General features: G+C 36.7%; 1 long non-coding RNA gene across 1 annotated transcript; it reads right to left on the bottom strand.

Moving 5' to 3' along the window:
* Positions 1-4,477: 4,477 nt before the first annotated feature.
* LOC129259128 (uncharacterized) lies at positions 4,478-10,677 on the bottom strand. The gene is made up of 3 exons (XR_010295173.1): positions 10,520-10,677; positions 8,172-8,355; positions 4,478-7,096 (listed from the first exon to the last, which is right to left on the bottom strand). It is a non-coding gene; the product is annotated as an uncharacterized LOC129259128 (long non-coding RNA).
* Between the last annotated feature and the right edge of the window lie 9,455 nt (positions 10,678-20,132).

The raw sequence follows: 20,132 nt of genomic DNA, 5'->3' as shown, positions 1-20,132 counted from the left end.
TTAATAATCATTAATATTATCAATAAGTATTAATAATTAATGATTAATTAACTGTTTAATAAAAGTGGTTGTAAGCAGAAAAAAATATGAAAACTGACAAGAGTCCTAAAAATGACTCATTTTCAGTTTAAGCATTTGAAAATTTTAGCTTGCGCTTTGTGCTCTCTTGCCCCCCCCCCCCCAAAAAAAAAAAATCCCTGTAGGATTTTTTTTCCCAAATGAAATATGCCCTTTTTAAAAAAGAAATACCTTCTTTAATAATAAAACATAATACATTTTAGGTTCGAAAATCACAGATTTTGAATCGCGCTTGCATCAATTATTGTTTAGTACAGTACTGCTAATGGTTACAAAAATGTATAGAATGTTGCTTTATGGTTGAAATATCACAAATATTTGGCTCGCTTCCTGCACTCGCATCAATTATTGTACTCGTTCTCTTCCCGTTCACAAAAAAATGCTTAGAATGTCCAGTTTTCAGGTTGGAATATTACAAATTTTTGAGCTCGCGCTTTGCGCTCGCATTATTTTTTATTGGTGAGTTATGTATCTTATTTAAAATGCAGTAATTAACTTTGCTTCCTTTACTGGTCAGTATATAAAAAGAATTAGCGAGGGCAAAGTTATTTTTTAGTTAGATACACATCTTTTTCATGATTACAAAACCAGCTCAGAATAAAATAATTTCCATGTCTTAGTACACGACATGTCAAGAAGTTTGAGCTGGTGATTCGCGCTGGCAACATCGCGCAAGGAAATTTCAACAATGATTAGCCCCATAATTGACCATAAATCAAGTTTTACAACATCAGAATTGATTTTTTTTTCAAAACCGCTTGCTCGCTATGCTTTCTCGCTGAGAAGTAAAACCTAAAGCAAAATATCTATCTTATAATTAAAAATCATATTAGAAAGCCTTTGCTCAACTTAATTTCTATAAAACACACAATTACTTCACGCAGTTCATAATCTCATTTTGAAAATACATGTATCTGTTTGCACAAAAAAACTCATTTTGATAAATGGGTGCCTTTTTGGCGTTGACCCCCCCCCCCATAATAATCTTCTGCTGCCCCTGTCCAAGGGAGTGGAGAAAAACATACGTTGAGAATGCCAGGATCAGATGACCGTGGTAATAATAATTATTGCAATGTAAATCGCCTATAGAAAAATTATGGATTATGTGTACACAGGTAACTATATCATTATTTTAATATGTCTATATCATGAAATTATTTTTGTTTTAATTGTACAAAGGTTAATTTTTTTCTCGCTCAGTCCCCTCGCTCACATACATTTTACCATGTGTGATGTCTGCCGCCTAAGTATTGTTAGTTCATTGTTCTGTATATCGTAAGTTTGAAATGCCTTGGCCTTGAGGTTTTCAGGCCTTGGCCTTGGGTTTCCATGCCTTTGCCTTAGGTATTGAAGCCTTGATGGCCTTGGGTATTAAAGCCTTGGCCTTGGAGGTTTTAGCCTTGACTACAACACTGAATAGCCGACTAATGCCATGGTTAACTTCGAACTGGTTAATTCCGAACTTCACGTTTAATTAGGTTTGGACCAATATTAGCTTATTTGCCATGGTTTAATATGTCTAGTCCGTATACAAAACCAGTCCTAGATCTAAAAAAAAATATCTTAGTTCTAGTCTAGTCTCTATATCTAGACTCTGATCTACGCTGTATCAGCATGGAACCACTAGTGTACAAGGGGGGGGGGGGGGAGACTGTCCCTCTGACGAGTCACAACTGATTCAGGGGACGTGCCCCCTTTGAGAAGCCAAATTAATAATTTGTAATGTAAAAATGCAATGAAAAAGACGTATGTCCCCTTTTTTTAACGTGAAGATCTTTTTTTTTTTTTTTGCTTGTCAATTTTTTTTTCAGCTAATGAAATCCATAATTTGGGATGAAGACCCTTTTTTTTTTGGGGGGGGGGCTTGTCACATTTTTTCGCGGACGAAATATCCTCTAAAAAATTTGCCCCCCTTTTGGAATATCCTAGGTACACCAGTGCGTGCATGGAACGTATTCTAACGTCAGGCACAAATTAACGTCAGTGATCTTGATCCCCGTCTTCTATGAGGCGCCGAATGTACCAATATTATATAGAACAATTATTTGTTTTATAATCATTATTTATTAAATAATAACTATTATTTATATATAATTTACATTTTATTTGTAAATAACTACTATTATATAAAATATCATTTCTAATTATTTATATATAATTCCAAGTAATACTTCATTATTTGTAAATAATAATAGTTCGACATTCCATTATTTATAAATAATGATTATTTGTTTTTCATTATTTATAAATAATGATTATTTGTTTTTCATTATTTATAAATAATGATTATTTGTTTTTCATTATTTACAAATAATGATTATTTGTTTTTCATTATTTATAAATAATGATTATTTGTTTTTCATTATTTATAAATAATGATTATTTGTTTTTCATTATTTATAAATAATTTGTTGAGTTTTCCATTATTTATAAATAATGATTATTTGTTAAATAATGAAAACGTCTACTTCATTATTTATAAATAATTTTTTCGAGTGCACCATTATTCTCATTATTTATAAATAATCATTATTTAATGTTCGAGTTTTCCATTATTTATAAATAAAGATTATTTGTTAAATAATGAAATATCTACTTCATTATTTATAAATAATAATTTTGTTTCAATATCCCATTATTTATAAATAATCATTATTTATAAACAATTTTTACAGTTTGCCATTATATACAAATAATCATTATTTATATACAAATAACCATTATTTATTAAATAATGCCATTATTTATTAAATAATGCCATTATTTATTAAATAATGGAAAACTCGCTATAACATGCAAATGTGGGACCGCCCATGATATGAATATTCATGATGCGATTTCCTTTTTCGTGATTTTTCTTCACAAATTTTTGTCCATTTCCTCTTCATAATGACATTTCTTGAAGCAATTTTCTAGGGATATGGTCTGATTGTAATATTCTTCATTTTCTATATAACTTCGTCTTCGTAGAAATATCAAAAAGTGTAATTTTATACGATTTTTCCTACAGTTCACAATCCCCATAGGCGCGCGTGTATCGTAGGGACAACCGGTGAATCGACGGAGTGCTCTTCATCAAAATACTACGTTGGTTGGTCCCCGGAAGTGGCGGGCGGAATTTAGCCCGAATCCTCGATGGAAGTCGATCAAGTGCATATGAGCTGAGAGAGTGAAATATCAGTGTACTTGTACAGGCCCTTCTACTTTTTATAAATATTTCTTGTTGCTTTTTTTGTTAAGTTAATTTTTCCTGGTGTAGAGATAAGTTTCAGTTCTAATAATGCACTTCAAATACATTTTGGAGTGTCTGTTTGAGGCGTTTGGGGCGATTTCACCCTGGCCCCAAAATGCTCGCAACGACAATACGGGGGCATGATGACCCCTAAATTTTTAAAAACTTATTTTTCTATTGAAAATTATCACAAAATTCACCAAAAGTGTGCACGAAAGCCTTCGTATTTCACTTTTAAAACTCCAAAAAGTGCCCAAATGACAAGCTTGGTCGCTTCGCTGTGTCGCTTTCAACTTGAGAACGTTTACGCGTCTGCCCTGATAGCAGAAACTGGTAAAAATGACGTCATAATTACGTCAGTTTAACGACGAGTGTCACGTCATTTTGACGTCGTAACATGACGTCTTATTGACGGGATCTTGCACCCGCGAATAACGTCATTATGACGTTGTATATTGACGTCATTATGACGTCTCCAAGAGTGACTACGACGTCTTAATGACGTCTTAGCAACGTTTTTACAACGTTTTCCTGACCAGTATCAAGGGTCAGATTGACGTCGTGTATTGACGTGATTATGACGTCTTCGAGAGTCAACAACGACGTCTTAATGACATCCGTGCAACGTGTTCCTGACCAGTTTTAGACGTCATATTGATGTAATTATGACGTCTTTAAAAGTCATCTACGACGTCTTAATGACAACTTTGCGACGTATTCCTGACCAGTTTCAGACGTCATATTGATGTAATTATGACGTCTTTATAAGTCAACTACGACGTCTGAATGACGACTTTGCAACATATTGCTGACTAGTAATAGACGTCATATTGACGTCGCATATTGAAAGGAATATGACGTCTTTTGGAGTCAACTATGATATCTTAACGTATTCTGACGTGATAATGACCTAAACATTAAATTCTACATGCAATGTACATACACACATCACTTCAAAGACCTTGTCATTGAGGATTATCTATATTTGGTGAATACTGAGGTGGTCTGACAATGTCCAGCATTCCCAGTAACAATATAATGATCCTCCATGCCAGGGCCTTGCATAACTTGTCTCGGTCTCAAGAACATGACCCCCCCCCCCCCGAAAAAGAATATATGCAAAAATGGAAAACGAAATCAAATACATGTACGCATTTCAATTACGAAATCGTGGCAAATATTCTATTAATAAATAAAAGTTGCATAACATATTACCAGCAAAAAAAAAAGGAATACAAAATGTTGAAAACTCTAAATAGATTGAAAAAAAAACACTTTTCTATGAAAATGCAGTATTAGGGTCAAAGGAATGAAATTACAATGTTTGTTATACCAATACATACAATTGTACATGTATACACATTAATACATAACAGAGGCATAATGATCTCCAAGAATAAAGCTTTTTCGTTGAAATTGTAATTAAATATACCTTCAACTTTAGACAACTATGTAATGTAGGTAAAAATATACTGTATGTAAAAAAAAAATACCCGAGTTGGAATAGTTTCAGGATTTATGGAAGCTCGCATTTGGGTGAAAGAATCATACATGTACATTAATTCTTATGAAATGTTTGGGTTGTATTACACTATCACTTAGGGCCAGGGGTAAAAGACAGTAGTTGCAGCAAACAATTATTTCTTCGGAAAGTCTTTTAAATTAAGGTTAATTGTAAAAATATTGTACATAATCTAGATCTGGGCCCTGTCTTACAAAGAGTTACGATTGATCCGATCAATCATAACTCTATGGAAATCCATCAGTGTCATAATTTTTTTCTACGAAAAATTTGCACAATGTCCTTTGTATGCAAAGAGAAGCGCAGCGAATTTTTGAGAAAACAATGAATGCATGAACATACATCATAGCTAGAAAATATTTTGAACAAACATGCTTAATAGATGTTAACGTTGCTGACCGTCCATAGTTGCGATTGATCGGATCAATCATAACTCTTTGTAAGATGGGGCCCTGGTAAATTAATGTAAACTTGTATCTTTGTAAAATCATGAATTTTGATCTTAAAATCAATAATTCTGATGATCACTAACACAGAAAAGCATATGTGGGACAGGACAGTGTATTATGATTGATTTGAAAAATACCCGACATTTGATAGAATTACATGCTTATTTTGCTCATTTCTCAGCAATTACACATTTTCTTCCCGAGCTTTTTGGCACACATCTTTTATATATACATACACTTTGCTGGCAATTCTGTTGGATTCTGTTCGAACTCATTTTAAGATAGTTACTACTAGAGGTGCGCTATTATTAAGGCAACTATGTAATGTAGGAAAAAATATACTGTATGTAAAAAAAAAATACCTGAGTTGCAAAGTTTTCAGGATTTATGGAAGCTTGCATTTGGGTGAAAGAATCATGCATCAATAAGTCTGATGAAAATAGTTTGTGGAACTGTTGTATTACACTATCACTTAGAAGGAAAAGACAGTAGTTGCAGCAAACAATTATTTCTTGAGAAAATCTATAAAATCAAAGTTAATTGTCAATATATTGTACATAATCTACATCTGGTACATTAATGTAAACTTGTATCTTTGTAAAATCATGAATTTTTAAACTTAAAATCGATAATTCTGATGATCGCTGTAAACACAGAAAAGCATATGTGGGAAAGTGTATTATAATCGATTCGAAAAATACCTGACATTTGATAGAATTACATGCTTATTTTGCTCATTTCTCAGCAATTACGCATTTTCTTCCCTACATGTAGCTACGTAGGCTTTTTATGTGAGCTGAGAGATTTCATACCAGATTTCCTTTGCTTGATAAAGTTCTTATGATAGTCTGTGTATCAGCATAGCATGTGTTCAGTGTTTTGAACCCACTGGAAATTGTGCATCATATCTTTATGTATGGAAGTCATTTTGCGTCTGCGGTCTCCATGGTTTTTTCAGGATCTATGTGTTGACTAGACCAGTCCCATTGATATTTTCGTGCTGTGTCACTTTGGAAGGCCGTCTCTAATTGGTTGACTGGTGAGTTGGCAGATGCACAGCCCATCCCACTTTTCAATTATATCATTACGTAATCTCTAACATGTCTAAGATATCCACCAGATCAAGAGGCCGCTTGCACTCGGCTAACGCATGTACACAATCCTCTGCTTCATCATTAACTGGATCTAAACAAAGCCCAGCATACCTAGATCATATTGATACAGTCGTTCAAAGAGCGGTGGCCGTGGCAATGGAACGCGAGAGACAAAAACTCAATGATGACATGGATAAGCGCGAAAATAAATTGCGTGAAATTCTTGATGAAAAGCTCACTAGTCTACACGTTCTTGAAATATCTATCGATACTAAATTGAAGCAACTCCGTGATTTTGAAAAATCGGTTTCTGATAACATGACTAACACCATAATGCTTTGTCAAATAGGCTTGACCACATCGAGCAGTACTCCTGTCGCAATAATATCCGTATCCGTATGAGATTGTTCGAAATGTAGCAAAGCAGATTGGTATCGATCTTACTCCATGTGACATTGATCGATCCCATCACCTTTGCCGACCAACTAGCAGTCATGATGTTCAACCCAAAGGATCATACCCCGGCGTGGCCCTGTAATGCCAACTTAGCAGCTCCACCAATCAATGTGAAATTCACTTCATACAGGCCGAAACAAACGATGATGAAAAATAGAGGAAAATGAAAATGCTCAGGAACAAATGACTGGGTGCAGGCAGGCAAGGCAGTTCAGGTGGGATGAAAATTTATTGGCAGGACACCTTCCATTTCAAATTACAGCATCTGCAAAAATAACAGAAGAGGAGAAACATAAAAACTTTTTCTACATAAACTATTTATTAATCTTCATTAAAAACTAGATGGTTTCAATATTAATTTCCAATTTATTTTAAATGATTAAAAAACGATGTGGGGTTTGTTACATATTTTATACTTCAAATATTAACATGTTAAGTCAAGTCGGGGGGGGGGGCATGATGCCCTCAAGACCCTTAACCATCTCTGTATAAGGAAGGAAATTTTAGAATCAATTTATTTGACACATAAAGCATATTATTTTTTTATAATTACAATTTTAATTCATGCCTTTTTTATGTGTTTTAAATGGTTATGGGGTAACCAGGACTGTCAGGACCGAGAATTCGAACTTCGAGGCTGAAATACAGCCATTCCCTATGCCTGATTTGGCTTAAATTCAGGTCAAGGATCAATTAAATATATATTTTGCAAAAAAATCTGACAAATTTTGAGGTGGAATTAGTTTTCTGGCATCGCGAGATCGACCAATGCAAAATTTTATTAGCGCCAATTTACCATCTAAACTTGTCATTGAAATTAGAACGTCCAAACCGATCTAGTACCAGTACTAGCACAATGAATCAATCAGCTATGCATGTGCACCAATTCTGTATTTCTTGCATACGTACGTCACTCGAGTTAAAGTTCATGTCATTGCGTTATATAGCGTGGGAATTGTAAGAAAGTTATCCTTCAAAATTTTTACCTTCCAACAATTAACATTTTTTAAGCCTTTGTATGCATTTAGAGTACAAAAGCTTACAAATTGGACAAATTAAATGTTTGCCCCAAAATTATTGTGGGAAGGGTGGATTTTCTAGGGAAATCCATCTTAGTGTACAAAGTTCTACAGGCAACAGAGACTTGTCTAGGCTCCGTGAATGAAAATACAATGAAAAAATATCACAGAGTCCTCGAAGTACAGTCAGGACCATTAACAGATTATAAGGTGCCCCGAGTTTGTGCACACCCAAATCTGCGTGATTCTGATAATAGAGATTCCCAATGATTCCCCCCCCCAAAAAAAAGGCTTTACATCTGAAATAGCCTTCTAACTTACCTACTGCCCAATGCCTCCTATCATGTAGGGCAGCAATGAAGGATCTCCACTCCTGGCATCCAGCGATTCTGGGCCTTCTTCTGGAAACTCCCCCAGGCCAGGTCATATTCACTGACTTCATCTCCTCCTCAACTCCTCATGTGTGACACCGAGACAGGTGGTTTTGTGTCTCCCTCTCTTTCTCCTGAAATATCAAACAGATCTATTCATTAAAAATCTTACTCAAAATGGTGCTTTTGGTAGAAAAATAATGAATATAGGGCATGTCATGTGACGGCCTTAACCCTTATTAAACTGGGGGGGGGGGGTCAATTTGACCCCCCCCCCCCTCAACAAATTTCATCACTACGCTGTCGCGCAAAAAATTTTGATCGCGCCGCTCACTGACTTTTTACTTTCAAGTCTCGCGCAAATTTTGAGACCAAATTTGTGACGCCCGGGTACGCGGTTACGACATTACGCAACATTATGTAAGTGCATGTCAGACCCAAAATTGCTCATAAACATGATTTCATGTACAAATCCAATGCAAATTGTGTATTTAGCCAAAATTCATAAATTTATCATTTTTTCTACTTTTACTGATTAAACTTAATTAATTTTGCCTTGTTTATGATTAGAATTAAGTCTAGAACGATTTCCATCGAAAATACAATAAAAAACAAAATGTAAAAAAACAAAGAAATACATGATTTTAAAAAAATAAAATACATAAGAAATCGGTCTTGGTACCAGATTTTTTTTCATTCACAATTGTTAGGAATGCTATAAAGAATATTTTCACCCAAAAAATAGCATTCTAGGAGCTTTATTTAGTGAATCAGAGCAAAAAGTATGATTTCATGAATAAATTAGCATAATTAATTCATATAAAATAAAAAAATATGAATTCAGTGAAATTTACCAATGCAACTACGTAGATTACGTCATTCTCTACCATCATGCAAATTTTCGTTGTGATCGTGCAATCCACGGCCGAGATCTTATAGTTATAAGGGGGGGGCAATAATACCCCCCCCCCCCCGGGAATGACAAGAATCAAAATACCCCGGTAGATTTAGGATTTTAAAAATTGTCAGTACGGTATATCATCGTCATCGAGGATCTACATAATAACATAGTATACCCAGTTGTTGTGTGTCCGGACAGGTTGTGTGTCCGGACGATCAATTTTAGAAAGTCATTTGGAAAAAATTACAAGCGAAGTTACATCAATTTTTAGTACAAAATGTTAGAAAATATTATAGAGAACAAAATAGAGGATGATTACAACTATTGAATTCATATTTTTAGTGTAATCTTAAGACAAAAAAGAAGGCTTCAAAGTTCAAAATATAAAGTGTCCGGACACCCGACCCCCCATCCTACATGTACATGTACTTCTCTGGTACAGTTACATAAACTGAACTTTGTGAAATCTATGCTGAAAAATGTTCAAACTGAAGATCACCAACACAGGTAAGAGCATGTGGGACAGTAGACCAAAAGCTTCGGTCTCTGTTATGTTGGTTGTTCAGCTGAACTCCGTTGGCTTCACTCACCAAATACAGAGACCGAAGTTCTAGCGCGATCTGTACAGGGGACTCAATGGCCATATGTTTATGTACTTAAGATCGGATAAAACGGGGAAGTGAATTTGTGCGACAGCCGAGGTAAGTCACTGTTTTTGTTCCTTTTAACTTGATTTTTCTCAGTTTTTTGGCAATTAGGCAATGCCAAGAGGGAATATTAATTTGCATTTTGGTCGCATTAATTTTCAAAATTTTTATTCATTAAAGACAAAAATTGAAGAGCCCCGACGGGGGGATTTTGCATTGCAAGTCCCCTAAATTTAATGGTGGCTGCACGCTAGCGAGCCGTCTGTGTACGAGGAGAGAAAAAAAAAAAAAAGTTAAAAAACTCCTCGAAACAGACGGCTGCCAGCTGTCTAGTGGGACAGTTATTTTATTGCTCTGATTAATGTCGGCCCGACGCTTGCCTTGGCTCGAGTTGACCCGAATCCTGTGCTTTTTTTGCTTATTTCGCAGCAATTACACAATTTCTTCCAGAATCCTTTGGCACATACCGGTATATTATTTATAAATATAGACAGACACTTTGGTGGTCATTTCATTGGATTCTGTACGAACTCATTTTGATATCGTTACCACAACTGGCATTTACCTTAATTGTGTGCACTGTGTAGTGTGTCTGTGCAGATTTGGGCCCTGAGCCCACCAGCGCAGCCTGTCCTATTCAGCATGCCGGCGCTCGGGGCAGCCACCCCGGCCAGGCAGTGTCAGTGCACGAAATCTAAAGCCAAGCCGCGCTCCGAAAAGAAAATCTTAGAAGATGGTTATCTAACTTACTGTTTGGTCTCCTGCGAATGCCTTCGAAGTCGTTATCCAAATCTGAACCGTGTTCTTAAAGTAGTAGAACTATTATTAACGGCCATCTTCGTCGCACTTAATTCTCGATCCAAAATTAGGCTGCAACATTTAACGGCGAAAAACGGGCGCATTCCTATTTCAAATTAAATGGTTGCGACTGCGCCAGTTGCATGCAGTGCAGCGCGCATGCGCAGGCTCGACGCCTGGCGGCGAATTGATTACTAGTATGCGGATCATGAATTTTTTATAGGGGGTGAGCCCGGGGGGGGGGCGTGCATGGGGGGGGGGTGAGCTAACTAGATAGGGGGTTTGCATGACACCGGGGCATGACACCACTTGCGAAAAAAAAGTTTTAAAATAGATACAAACTTCTTTGACATATAAAGCTTCCTCTTGTTTGGTTTGGTTGGCAACCAGTTAAGAAATTATTATTTTTGCCACTGCTTTTGAAACTTTATTTCTTTGAAGAATTATATACTTTACCTAAAATAAAAAAAAATCTGTACTATTTTTTTCCTTTTATAAGTAGAAATAGCCTTGCTAACATGGCAAGGTTGAAAAAATGGCAAAATAGTATGTGGCTTTGAAATTAAACTTGTAAATTTCCTCGTCGTTGATTGGTAAAATTTGATGTCATAATCACGTCGTAATGTGGTCATATGAAAACGCAAATTTCTTTGTCGTTGTTTGGTAAATAAATGATGTCATAATCACGTCATAATGTGGTCATATAAAAATGCAAATTCATTTGTTGCAGATTGGTCGATAAATGACGTCGTAATCACGTAATAATCTGGTCATATAAGAAAGCAAATTTATTTGTCGTAAATTGGTCAGTAAATGACGTCGTAATCACGTCATAATCAGGTCATATAAGCGAGCAAATTTACTTGTCGTAAATTGGTCAGTAAATGACGTCGAAATCACGTCATAATCTGGTCAAATAAAAATGCAAATGAAAGTTGCCATTCTAAGTCGTCAAAATGACGTCGTAAGAACGTCATAAATACGACGACATGACGAGTATTACCACTTTACGATCAGTTAATGACGTCATTACGACCGTGTCTGCTATCAGGGTGCTTCCCCCCCCCCCCCCCCCTCCTCCGAAAGAAATTCTGTATACGGCCATGCTCTAAAGAGCCTGGCACATTGATTTATGTATACTTTTATTTTCATTATTTTCATCTCATTATCAACATGGCCTTACGCAGAATTTTTTCCAGGGGGGCCGGGGCCGGAGCATGACGCGCGTAAACTTTCTCAAAAAAATCTTGAAAGCGAGACAGCCACGGGACCAAGCCCAAATGACAAGCTTGGTCGCTTCGCTGTCTCGCTTTCAACTTGAGAACGTTTACGCGCGTCTGCCCCCACCCCCCCGAAAGAAATTCTGTGAACGGCCATGCTCAAAAGAGCATATGGCACATTGATTTATTATGTACTTTTCATTTTCATTATTTTTATCACATTATCATCATGGCCTTACACAGAATTTTTACCGGGGGGGGGGGGGGGGGAGCAGCTAGGACGCGCGTAAAGTTTCTCAAAAAAAATCTTGAAAGCGAGACAGCGACGCGACCAAGCTCAAATGACAAGCTTGGTCGCTTCGCTTTTTCAAGATTTTATGAGAAAAAAAAAATTCTGCGTAAGGCCATGATGATAATGAGATAAAAATAATGAAAATGAAGTATACATAAATCAATGTGCCAGGCTCTTTAGAGCATGGCCGTATACAGAATTTCTTTCGGAGGAGGGGGGGGGGGGAAGCTCGCAGACGCGTAAACGTTAATTCTCAAGTTGAAAGCGACACAGCGAAGCTACCAAGCTTGTCATTTGGGCACTTTTTGGAGTTTTAAAAGTGAAATAGGAAGGCTTTCGTGCACACTTTTGGTGAATTTTGTGATAATTTTCAATAGAAAAATAAGTTTTAAAAAATTTAGGGGTCATCATGCCCCCGTATTGTCGTTGCGAGCATTTTGGGGCTAGGGTGAAATCGCCCCAAACGCCTCAAACAGACACTCCAAAATGTATTTGAAGTGCATTATTAGAACTGAAACTTATCTCTACACCAGGAAAAATTAACTTAACAAAAAAAGCAACAAGAAATATTTATAAAAAGTAGAAGGGCCTGTACAAGTACACTGATATTTCACTCTCTCAGCTCATATGCACTTGATCGACTTCCATCGAGGATTCGGGCTAAATTCCGCCCGCCACTTCCGGGGACCAACCAACGTAGTATTTTGATGAAGAGCACTCCGTCGATTCACCGGTTGTCCCTACGATACACGCGCGCCTATGGGGATTGTGAACTGTAGGAAAAATCGTATAAAATTACACTTTTTGATATTTCTACGAAGACGAAGTTATATAGAAAATGAAGAATATTACAATCAGACCATATCCCTAGAAAATTGCTTCAAGAAATGTCATTATGAAGAGGAAATGGACAAAAATTTGTGAAGAAAAATCACGAAAAAGGAAATCGCATCATGAATATTCATATCATGGGCGGTCCCACATTTGCATGTTATAGCGAGTTTTCCATTATTTAATAAATAATGGCATTATTTAATAAATAATGGCATTATTAAATAAATAATGGTTATTTGTATATAAATAATGATTATTTGTACATAATGGCAAACTGTAAAAATTGTTTATAAATAATGATTATTTATAAATAATGGGATATTGAAACAAAATTATTATTTATAAATAATGAAGTAGATATTTCATTATTTAACAAATAATCTTTATTTATAAATAATGGAAAACTCGAACATTAAATAATGATTATTTATAAATAATGAGAATAATGGTGCACTCGAAAAAATTATTTATAAATAATGAAGTAGACGTTTTCATTATTTAACAAATAATCATTATTTATAAATAATGGAAAACTCAACAAATTATTTATAAATAATGAAAAACAAATAATCATTATTTATAAATAATGAAAAACAAATAATCATTATTTATAAATAATGAAAAACAAATAACCATTATTTGTAAATAATGAAAAACAAATAATCATTATTTGTAAATAATGAAAAACAAATAATCATTATTTATAAATAATGAAAAACAAATAATCATTATTTATAAATAATGAAAAACAAATAATCATTATTTATAAATAATGGAATGTCGAACTATTATTATTTACAAATAATTAAGTATTACTTGGAATTATATATAAATAATTAGAAATGATATTTTATATAATAGTAGTTATTTACAAATAAAATGTAAATTATATATAAATAATAGTTATCATTTAATAAATAATGATTATATAACAAATAATTGTTCTATATAATATTGGTACATTCGGCGCCTCATAGTCTTCACCCAAAATTAAGGATTTCGTAGCTGAAAAAAATTTGACAAGAAAAAAAAAGATCTTCACGTTCAAAAGAGGGGACATACGTCTTTTTTCGTTGCATTTTGACATTACAAATTTGGCTTCTCAAGGGGGGGGGGCACGTCCCCTGGATCAGTTGTGACTCGTCAGGGGGGCAGTCTGCCCCCCCCCCCTTTGGTACACTAGTGGTTCCATGCTGATAGCGCGTAGATCAGAGTCTAGATCTAGAGACTAGACTAGAACTAAGATATTTATTTTAGATCTAGGACTGGTTCTGTATACGGACTAGACATATTAAACCATGGTAAATAAGCTAATATTGGTCCAAACCTAATCAAACGTAAAGTTCGGAATTAACAAGTTCGAAGTTAGCATGGCATTAGTCGGCTATTCCTATTAGTATTAGGCATTAGACAGGTCCAGATTTGAGGTAAAGTTAATGCGCTAGCCTAAGCTAGCCCTACCCTAGGCCTAGCACATGTCTTGCCATTAATGGCAGCTAGTTTATTAAGTGTTTAAGGATTGGATATATATATATATATATATATATATATATATATATATATATATATATATATATATATATATATATGTATATATATATATAGATCTAAGCCTATAAGGCCTATGTCACTATGTAAGGGTACCGGTAATTTGACGATGCCAATTCATTCTGAGCAACGTGAATGCTTACGATCGGCACTGGTCGAGGCCAAGTCCACGCGCATGCGTACTCTCAATCCGAAGACGCAACGCCAATATGTTATTATGTTTGATGTGTATTGTGAAATGTCGCCCTCTGCGAGGGATGATGTCTTATCGGCCCTTACGATGGCCGCGCACTGTAAATGAGGTTTGCCCCTAAGTTGGGTTAGTAAAAGTGTTATTACTGTAACTGGTTTCCCATCTCCTTTATTACTTAATGTCGTGGTGACAGCTGGGATTTGAACCTTGCCTGCTCCGCTCATCGATGGGATTCATGCTATCCGAGCAACCAGTTGGTCGGCAAAAATGTGTCGTGATAGGTGTAACAATTTTTTACTACCTCAGTGCCGTAGTCCCACATACAGTCCTTTGAATGGCTGTTCCCTCACCGAGGTCAAGACCTCGCCCTCAGGCCCGAGAGCGAGGCCGCCCCAGTCAAGTTGGTTCTTGTACTTTTCTGTCAGAGATTCAAAACATTTCTAGTCATGCAATTAGTAAATCAAGTAATTACACAATCAGTAAATCAAGAAATTACACAGTAAATCAAGAAATTAGAGTTAGACATAGTAAAATTAGTAGATTTCATCGTGTGGATGATGTTGAACTTGTCGGTGACAGCGCCAGTCCTAATGGTCGTAATTGTGTGAATGAGAATAAACCAGACGATGATTATGAAGTGGAGAAAGAACCAGAAGATGATTATGGTGATGAGAATGAACCAGAATCGGAAGATGATTATGTCTATGAGGTTGAGAATGAATCAGAAGATGATCATGAGAATGACCCGGAAGATGATTATGTTGATGAGAGTGAACCAGAAGATTATGACAGTTTTCATTGTGATCAAGTTACTTATAAGTTGGATGATTCCAGACAAAAGTCATGCCTAGATCTACATAGTCAATCATATCCTCAGAATCAGATTAGAGTTTTACACGCACACTTAAGCCATAAGCTTAACGATCATCAAGCCGTGTACGATGATCATGAATCGAGAGATGATATCGGTAGTAGGTCTAGCAAAGAGATGTATGATAGATCTGCCTATTATGACGTAAATGATAACCACAAGTGTGATGTACCTTACTATCAGTATATGTCGAGTCCTGAACATATCCAGGATACCAATAGTTATAGCATTACACCTTCATCGATTCAGACTAGTCCTAGGCCCGCCTTAGTTCATCATAGGCCTAACGTAAACCAAGTTGTGTGCCCACTTTGTCTTAATGCTAGTCGGCATGGTTACCGCCACCATATTGGTGACTGTCCATTCTTGCCTGACCATGAAAGGTGCATGATTACTCGAGCTCGCAAGGCCGCTAGCATTCTCGGCTACACCAATTTCCAGACTTGTAGTGATACCTGCGATGAGTTGATTGTCGATCATGACCCTGGTTGTGATCATGTTCCAGGCTGTATTCCTACTGAATATGTTGACTGTTCATCGTATGCCGTGGATCGTTCCTCCATAGATCCTAGTTTACATCTTGGTTGCTTTGATGACTCGAAGTCAGAGTCAGCAATTCAGGGAGACCCTCACTGGTGCAATGGACAATCATCAGAGTCAGATGAGGTCCAAGGTCTTCACAGTACGCCACATAGGTCTGTGGCTAGTTCATTCGTTGTGCCTAATCAGACCCCCGTGACTCCCTTCGTGGAACTGTTCCATGGTGATCGGTGTGTCCGTGTGAGCATTGTCTGTGGTTCTGCGGAGAATTTGATTCAACGTTCTGTGGTCCAAGACCTTGGGGCCGAGATAACCGCCACTTCCCTATCAGTTCAACCTACTGACAATTCCTCCCCTCTTGCGATTGTAGGTGAGACCTGTCTCACATTCACAAGGGACAACAGACAGTTTCTCTTCAAAGGATTAGTGGTAGAGTCTTTGGATGTTGCTGTACAGGCTGGAATTCCATTCATGGAATTGCATGACGTGTTTATCCGCCCGGCTAAGCGCGCAGTATCATTCGGTGATGGACCATCGTATCTGTACGGTCCTTCGGCCATCCCTCTATCCGATGCGCTTGCTGCTGGCTTACCTGACTCTACGTCCGATGGCGTTGACCAATCTTACCTTGTTTCAACTCCGGACTCCTGTGATTGTGAACGAGCCCATCCTGCTGTTGCAGACCAGTCATCTACAAGTGAAGTCGTTAGAGACATCGAACGTGTTGTTGTCTCAGACCGACATCCTATAGCCGTGGAGCCCACCAGTGAGCTTATGATACCTCAACAGCCATCGGATCCTGATCATGACTCTTTATACCGTATAAACTGTGCAGTCCATGACTCATCTGATGTTTCTGTATCTCTACCAGATCGTAGTCGGTCATTGGATCCTACATTGTATGATGACAGTTGGTGCCACCTAAATACCCTTCCTCTTTCAACTCCTGTGGTCAAGGGTTCTTGTGCTCTCATGCACAACATCACCGTCGCCAAGCATCATCATATGGATCCTCATCCTTGTATCCTACGTATCAATGACCCTCCTGGTCGACCCCCGGATTCTCCTGGTGATATCCCCGGTGATGCTTCAGGTCCTACCAGTGATCCCTGGCGCTGCAAGATGTTGGATCCTCAGTTCAGGTGGCCAGACACCGTTGTGCCCTTCACTTTTGCCCTCATGATGACTTCACGGAGTCGGCCATGTCACCCTGTTGGAGAACACATTGGACTCCCCCCAGGTCGTCCTCCAGATATTGACTTTAAATCTCGCAGGACCCCTTACTAGATTGCCGTCTGATATGACCCTTCTTCAAGAGACCCTTTCGGGGATGTTGATGGGCAAGGACTTTGTTTTAATGTTCCATCGCATTCTTTGAGTGACACATATCTAGGGACTTCGATACAGAGGACTCATTCATGACAGCATATGAACTGGTATTCTTATACTCATCATACTGATATGGACAGTATATACTCCAGTCTTCTTTGTTTTCTTTTTTTCCTGTTATGCTTTTGTCTCTTTTCTTTTTGCCTTTTTTTGTGATGTGATTTGTGCATATTTTTGATTCAGTATATTTTCAGCCTTTACTGATATTTGTATATATAATGTACCAATGGACCATATTATCATTGTTTTGATATTGCTAAATAAATTGTATCCCTTTGGTTATATTGGGTACCATACGTTTTTTAGGTGTCAGATTGTTTCCTTGTACATATAAATTTTTTATGACTAAAAGTTATTGATTACATGTTCATTTTGGTAATTTTCATTTTAGTGACGAGTTGGTAATCCGATATTTATAATTACTTTTCGTTTTTAAATTACATGTATTCATGTCATACTGATTTTTATTAAATGTTGAGATATTATTATCAGGATGTATAGTGTGAGCCTGAATGCCCTTTTTTATCAGCTATTTTAGGTTAGTAATCTTTTGGCACTTCATGAATACATTTTTTACTTTCCATAGTTTATGGTAGTCCAATAATTTGCTTTTAGTTTGTCATGTTTTGTTGGTTTGCCTTTAGACATTGCGCATTTCATAGCTGAGCTGTGGTGGCTGGATAGTGCCCATTGTACCTACACCTATTTTTTTTACTACTGGAACAATTTGTACACGTTTATGTTTTTCTACTTTACCTATCCCAGTTTTTATTTGCTTTATGTGACCCTTTGCCTATTTGTTTTACATTTTGTTTAGTGTTTGCTATTACTACTTTTGTGCAAAGACTGTATTTTGCTTAGCAGGACTTGTGGGCCTCCATATCCTTACATGTTCTTTCAGTTGGAAAATGTATCATTGGATTGTTTATGTGCTTACTATGATAGGATTGTTTGTCTTCAGTATGCAAGGTAGTGATGTTATTCATTTGCATTTATATTTCGCATGAAACTCAACAAAAATGTAAGTTGCATTTTACATTTTTCAGTATTTGCATCAAAAGTGTCCACAATGATTGTACTTATGAATGTATTGCATATTGCTATGCCCGTTTAGTTTTATAGCATATGCAGTGTCCACAGTGATTGTGTTTATGGATGTATTTTACTTAGTAATGCCTTTTTTAGCTTTTATCCTTAGTCATGCTTTAACTGTTAGTTGTATAGTGTGTGTTGACAATATTGATGTTGCTACATGAATTTGACTGTTTTACAGGTTTTTAGCTTTTTAGCATACATGTTTTTATGGCTATTAGAGTTGTTTCCCCTCTTTGGTTGGCTTGATATACATTAGGTCATGTTGATTGACTATTAAATTTTGGTGTGTGTTTTGCCTACAGATTGAAGGGTAGATGAGATGTTGGTTATTTATTTATTTATTTATTTATCTTGTGTGTTTTGCCTACAGATAGAAGGGTAGATACTAGATAAGATCTTGGTTATTTATCTATTCACGCTTGTTGTACATGTTGTATAATGGTTAAAGGTACATTATGCCTTTTAATTAGTTTTATGTAGTAACCATGGTAATGGCCAATACTTCGTATTGATACTGATCTGTTAACTTACTTTGATTAATATGTGATACCTTCCTTGCAGGTCTACCGGTATGTTTTCCGGAATCCATGGTTTGACGAGATAACCACAGATATACCTTTGTTTACCTTTTTAAAGAGTGAATTGATTTTGTTGTTTAGAAAGTAATTGTCCCCCAAGCCATTTGGTTTGAGGTTGACTTAATTCAAATGGAAAGATAGAGAAAAGTGGTTGCGCCAATATGTTATTATGTTTGATGTGTATTGTGAAATGTCGCCCTCTGCGAGGGATGATGTCTTATCGGCCCTTACGATGGCCGCGCACTGTAAATGAGGTTTGCCCCTAAGTTGGGTTAGTAAAAGTGTTATTACTGTAACTGGTTTCCCATCTCCTTTATTACTTAATGTCGCAAGTCATGAATATTCATATGTTGGTCCAGAACTCGGTGGGAAAAATAATTTCGCTGCCGGGGGGGGGGGGGGTGCAACAGTGCCATCAGTTTTTTTTCCAATTAAGGGCAGTTTTTTTTTCTTTCTTTTTACATTTACTTATTTCTTTAATCTCTTTCCTCTCCCCCTTACGTTGTATATGCTTCGGGTAGAGGAGAATAATAGGTTTGTTTTGTATCTCGGTGTTCTGCAGATGTTAATGTTTCATGTGTTTTTTTCTTCTTCTGTAATAAGTTCCTTATATTAGCCTATGCGGGGGCTCGCTTGGGTCATGTAGGTAGGGAGGGGAGGCGGCTTATGGTGGGTTCGGGGAAGGGGGGGGGGGACGTGAAGGAAAATGATCTATTTTGTGTGTGGGTGTGCATGTGTGTTTATAATTAGGCTCTATTCCTTTTTCTCTATTTTCTGTATTATTCTTAATTTCTTTCAGTGAATTGTAAAATGAATGGATTTATTCATGAAGTTATAATGATGAATCATTTATGAAGTTATAAAATTTATGAAGCCAGTTTATGTTTGTATTCACTGGAAGAAGCAATAGGCCTACAGGGGCTGTGGAAGCGGTTTTGGAAAAAATGTGGGGGGTGGGCTTATGCAAGTCCCCTCAGCCCCCCCCCCCCCACTTTTTCCAAAAAC

The sequence above is a fragment of the Lytechinus pictus genome, chromosome 11 (assembly GCF_037042905.1).
Source record: "Lytechinus pictus isolate F3 Inbred chromosome 11, Lp3.0, whole genome shotgun sequence".
Classification (NCBI taxonomy): Eukaryota; Metazoa; Echinodermata; class Echinoidea; order Temnopleuroida; family Toxopneustidae; genus Lytechinus; species Lytechinus pictus.
The sequence above is the reverse complement of the archived record's forward strand: the minus strand, read 5'-3'. Positions and strand labels throughout refer to the sequence as shown.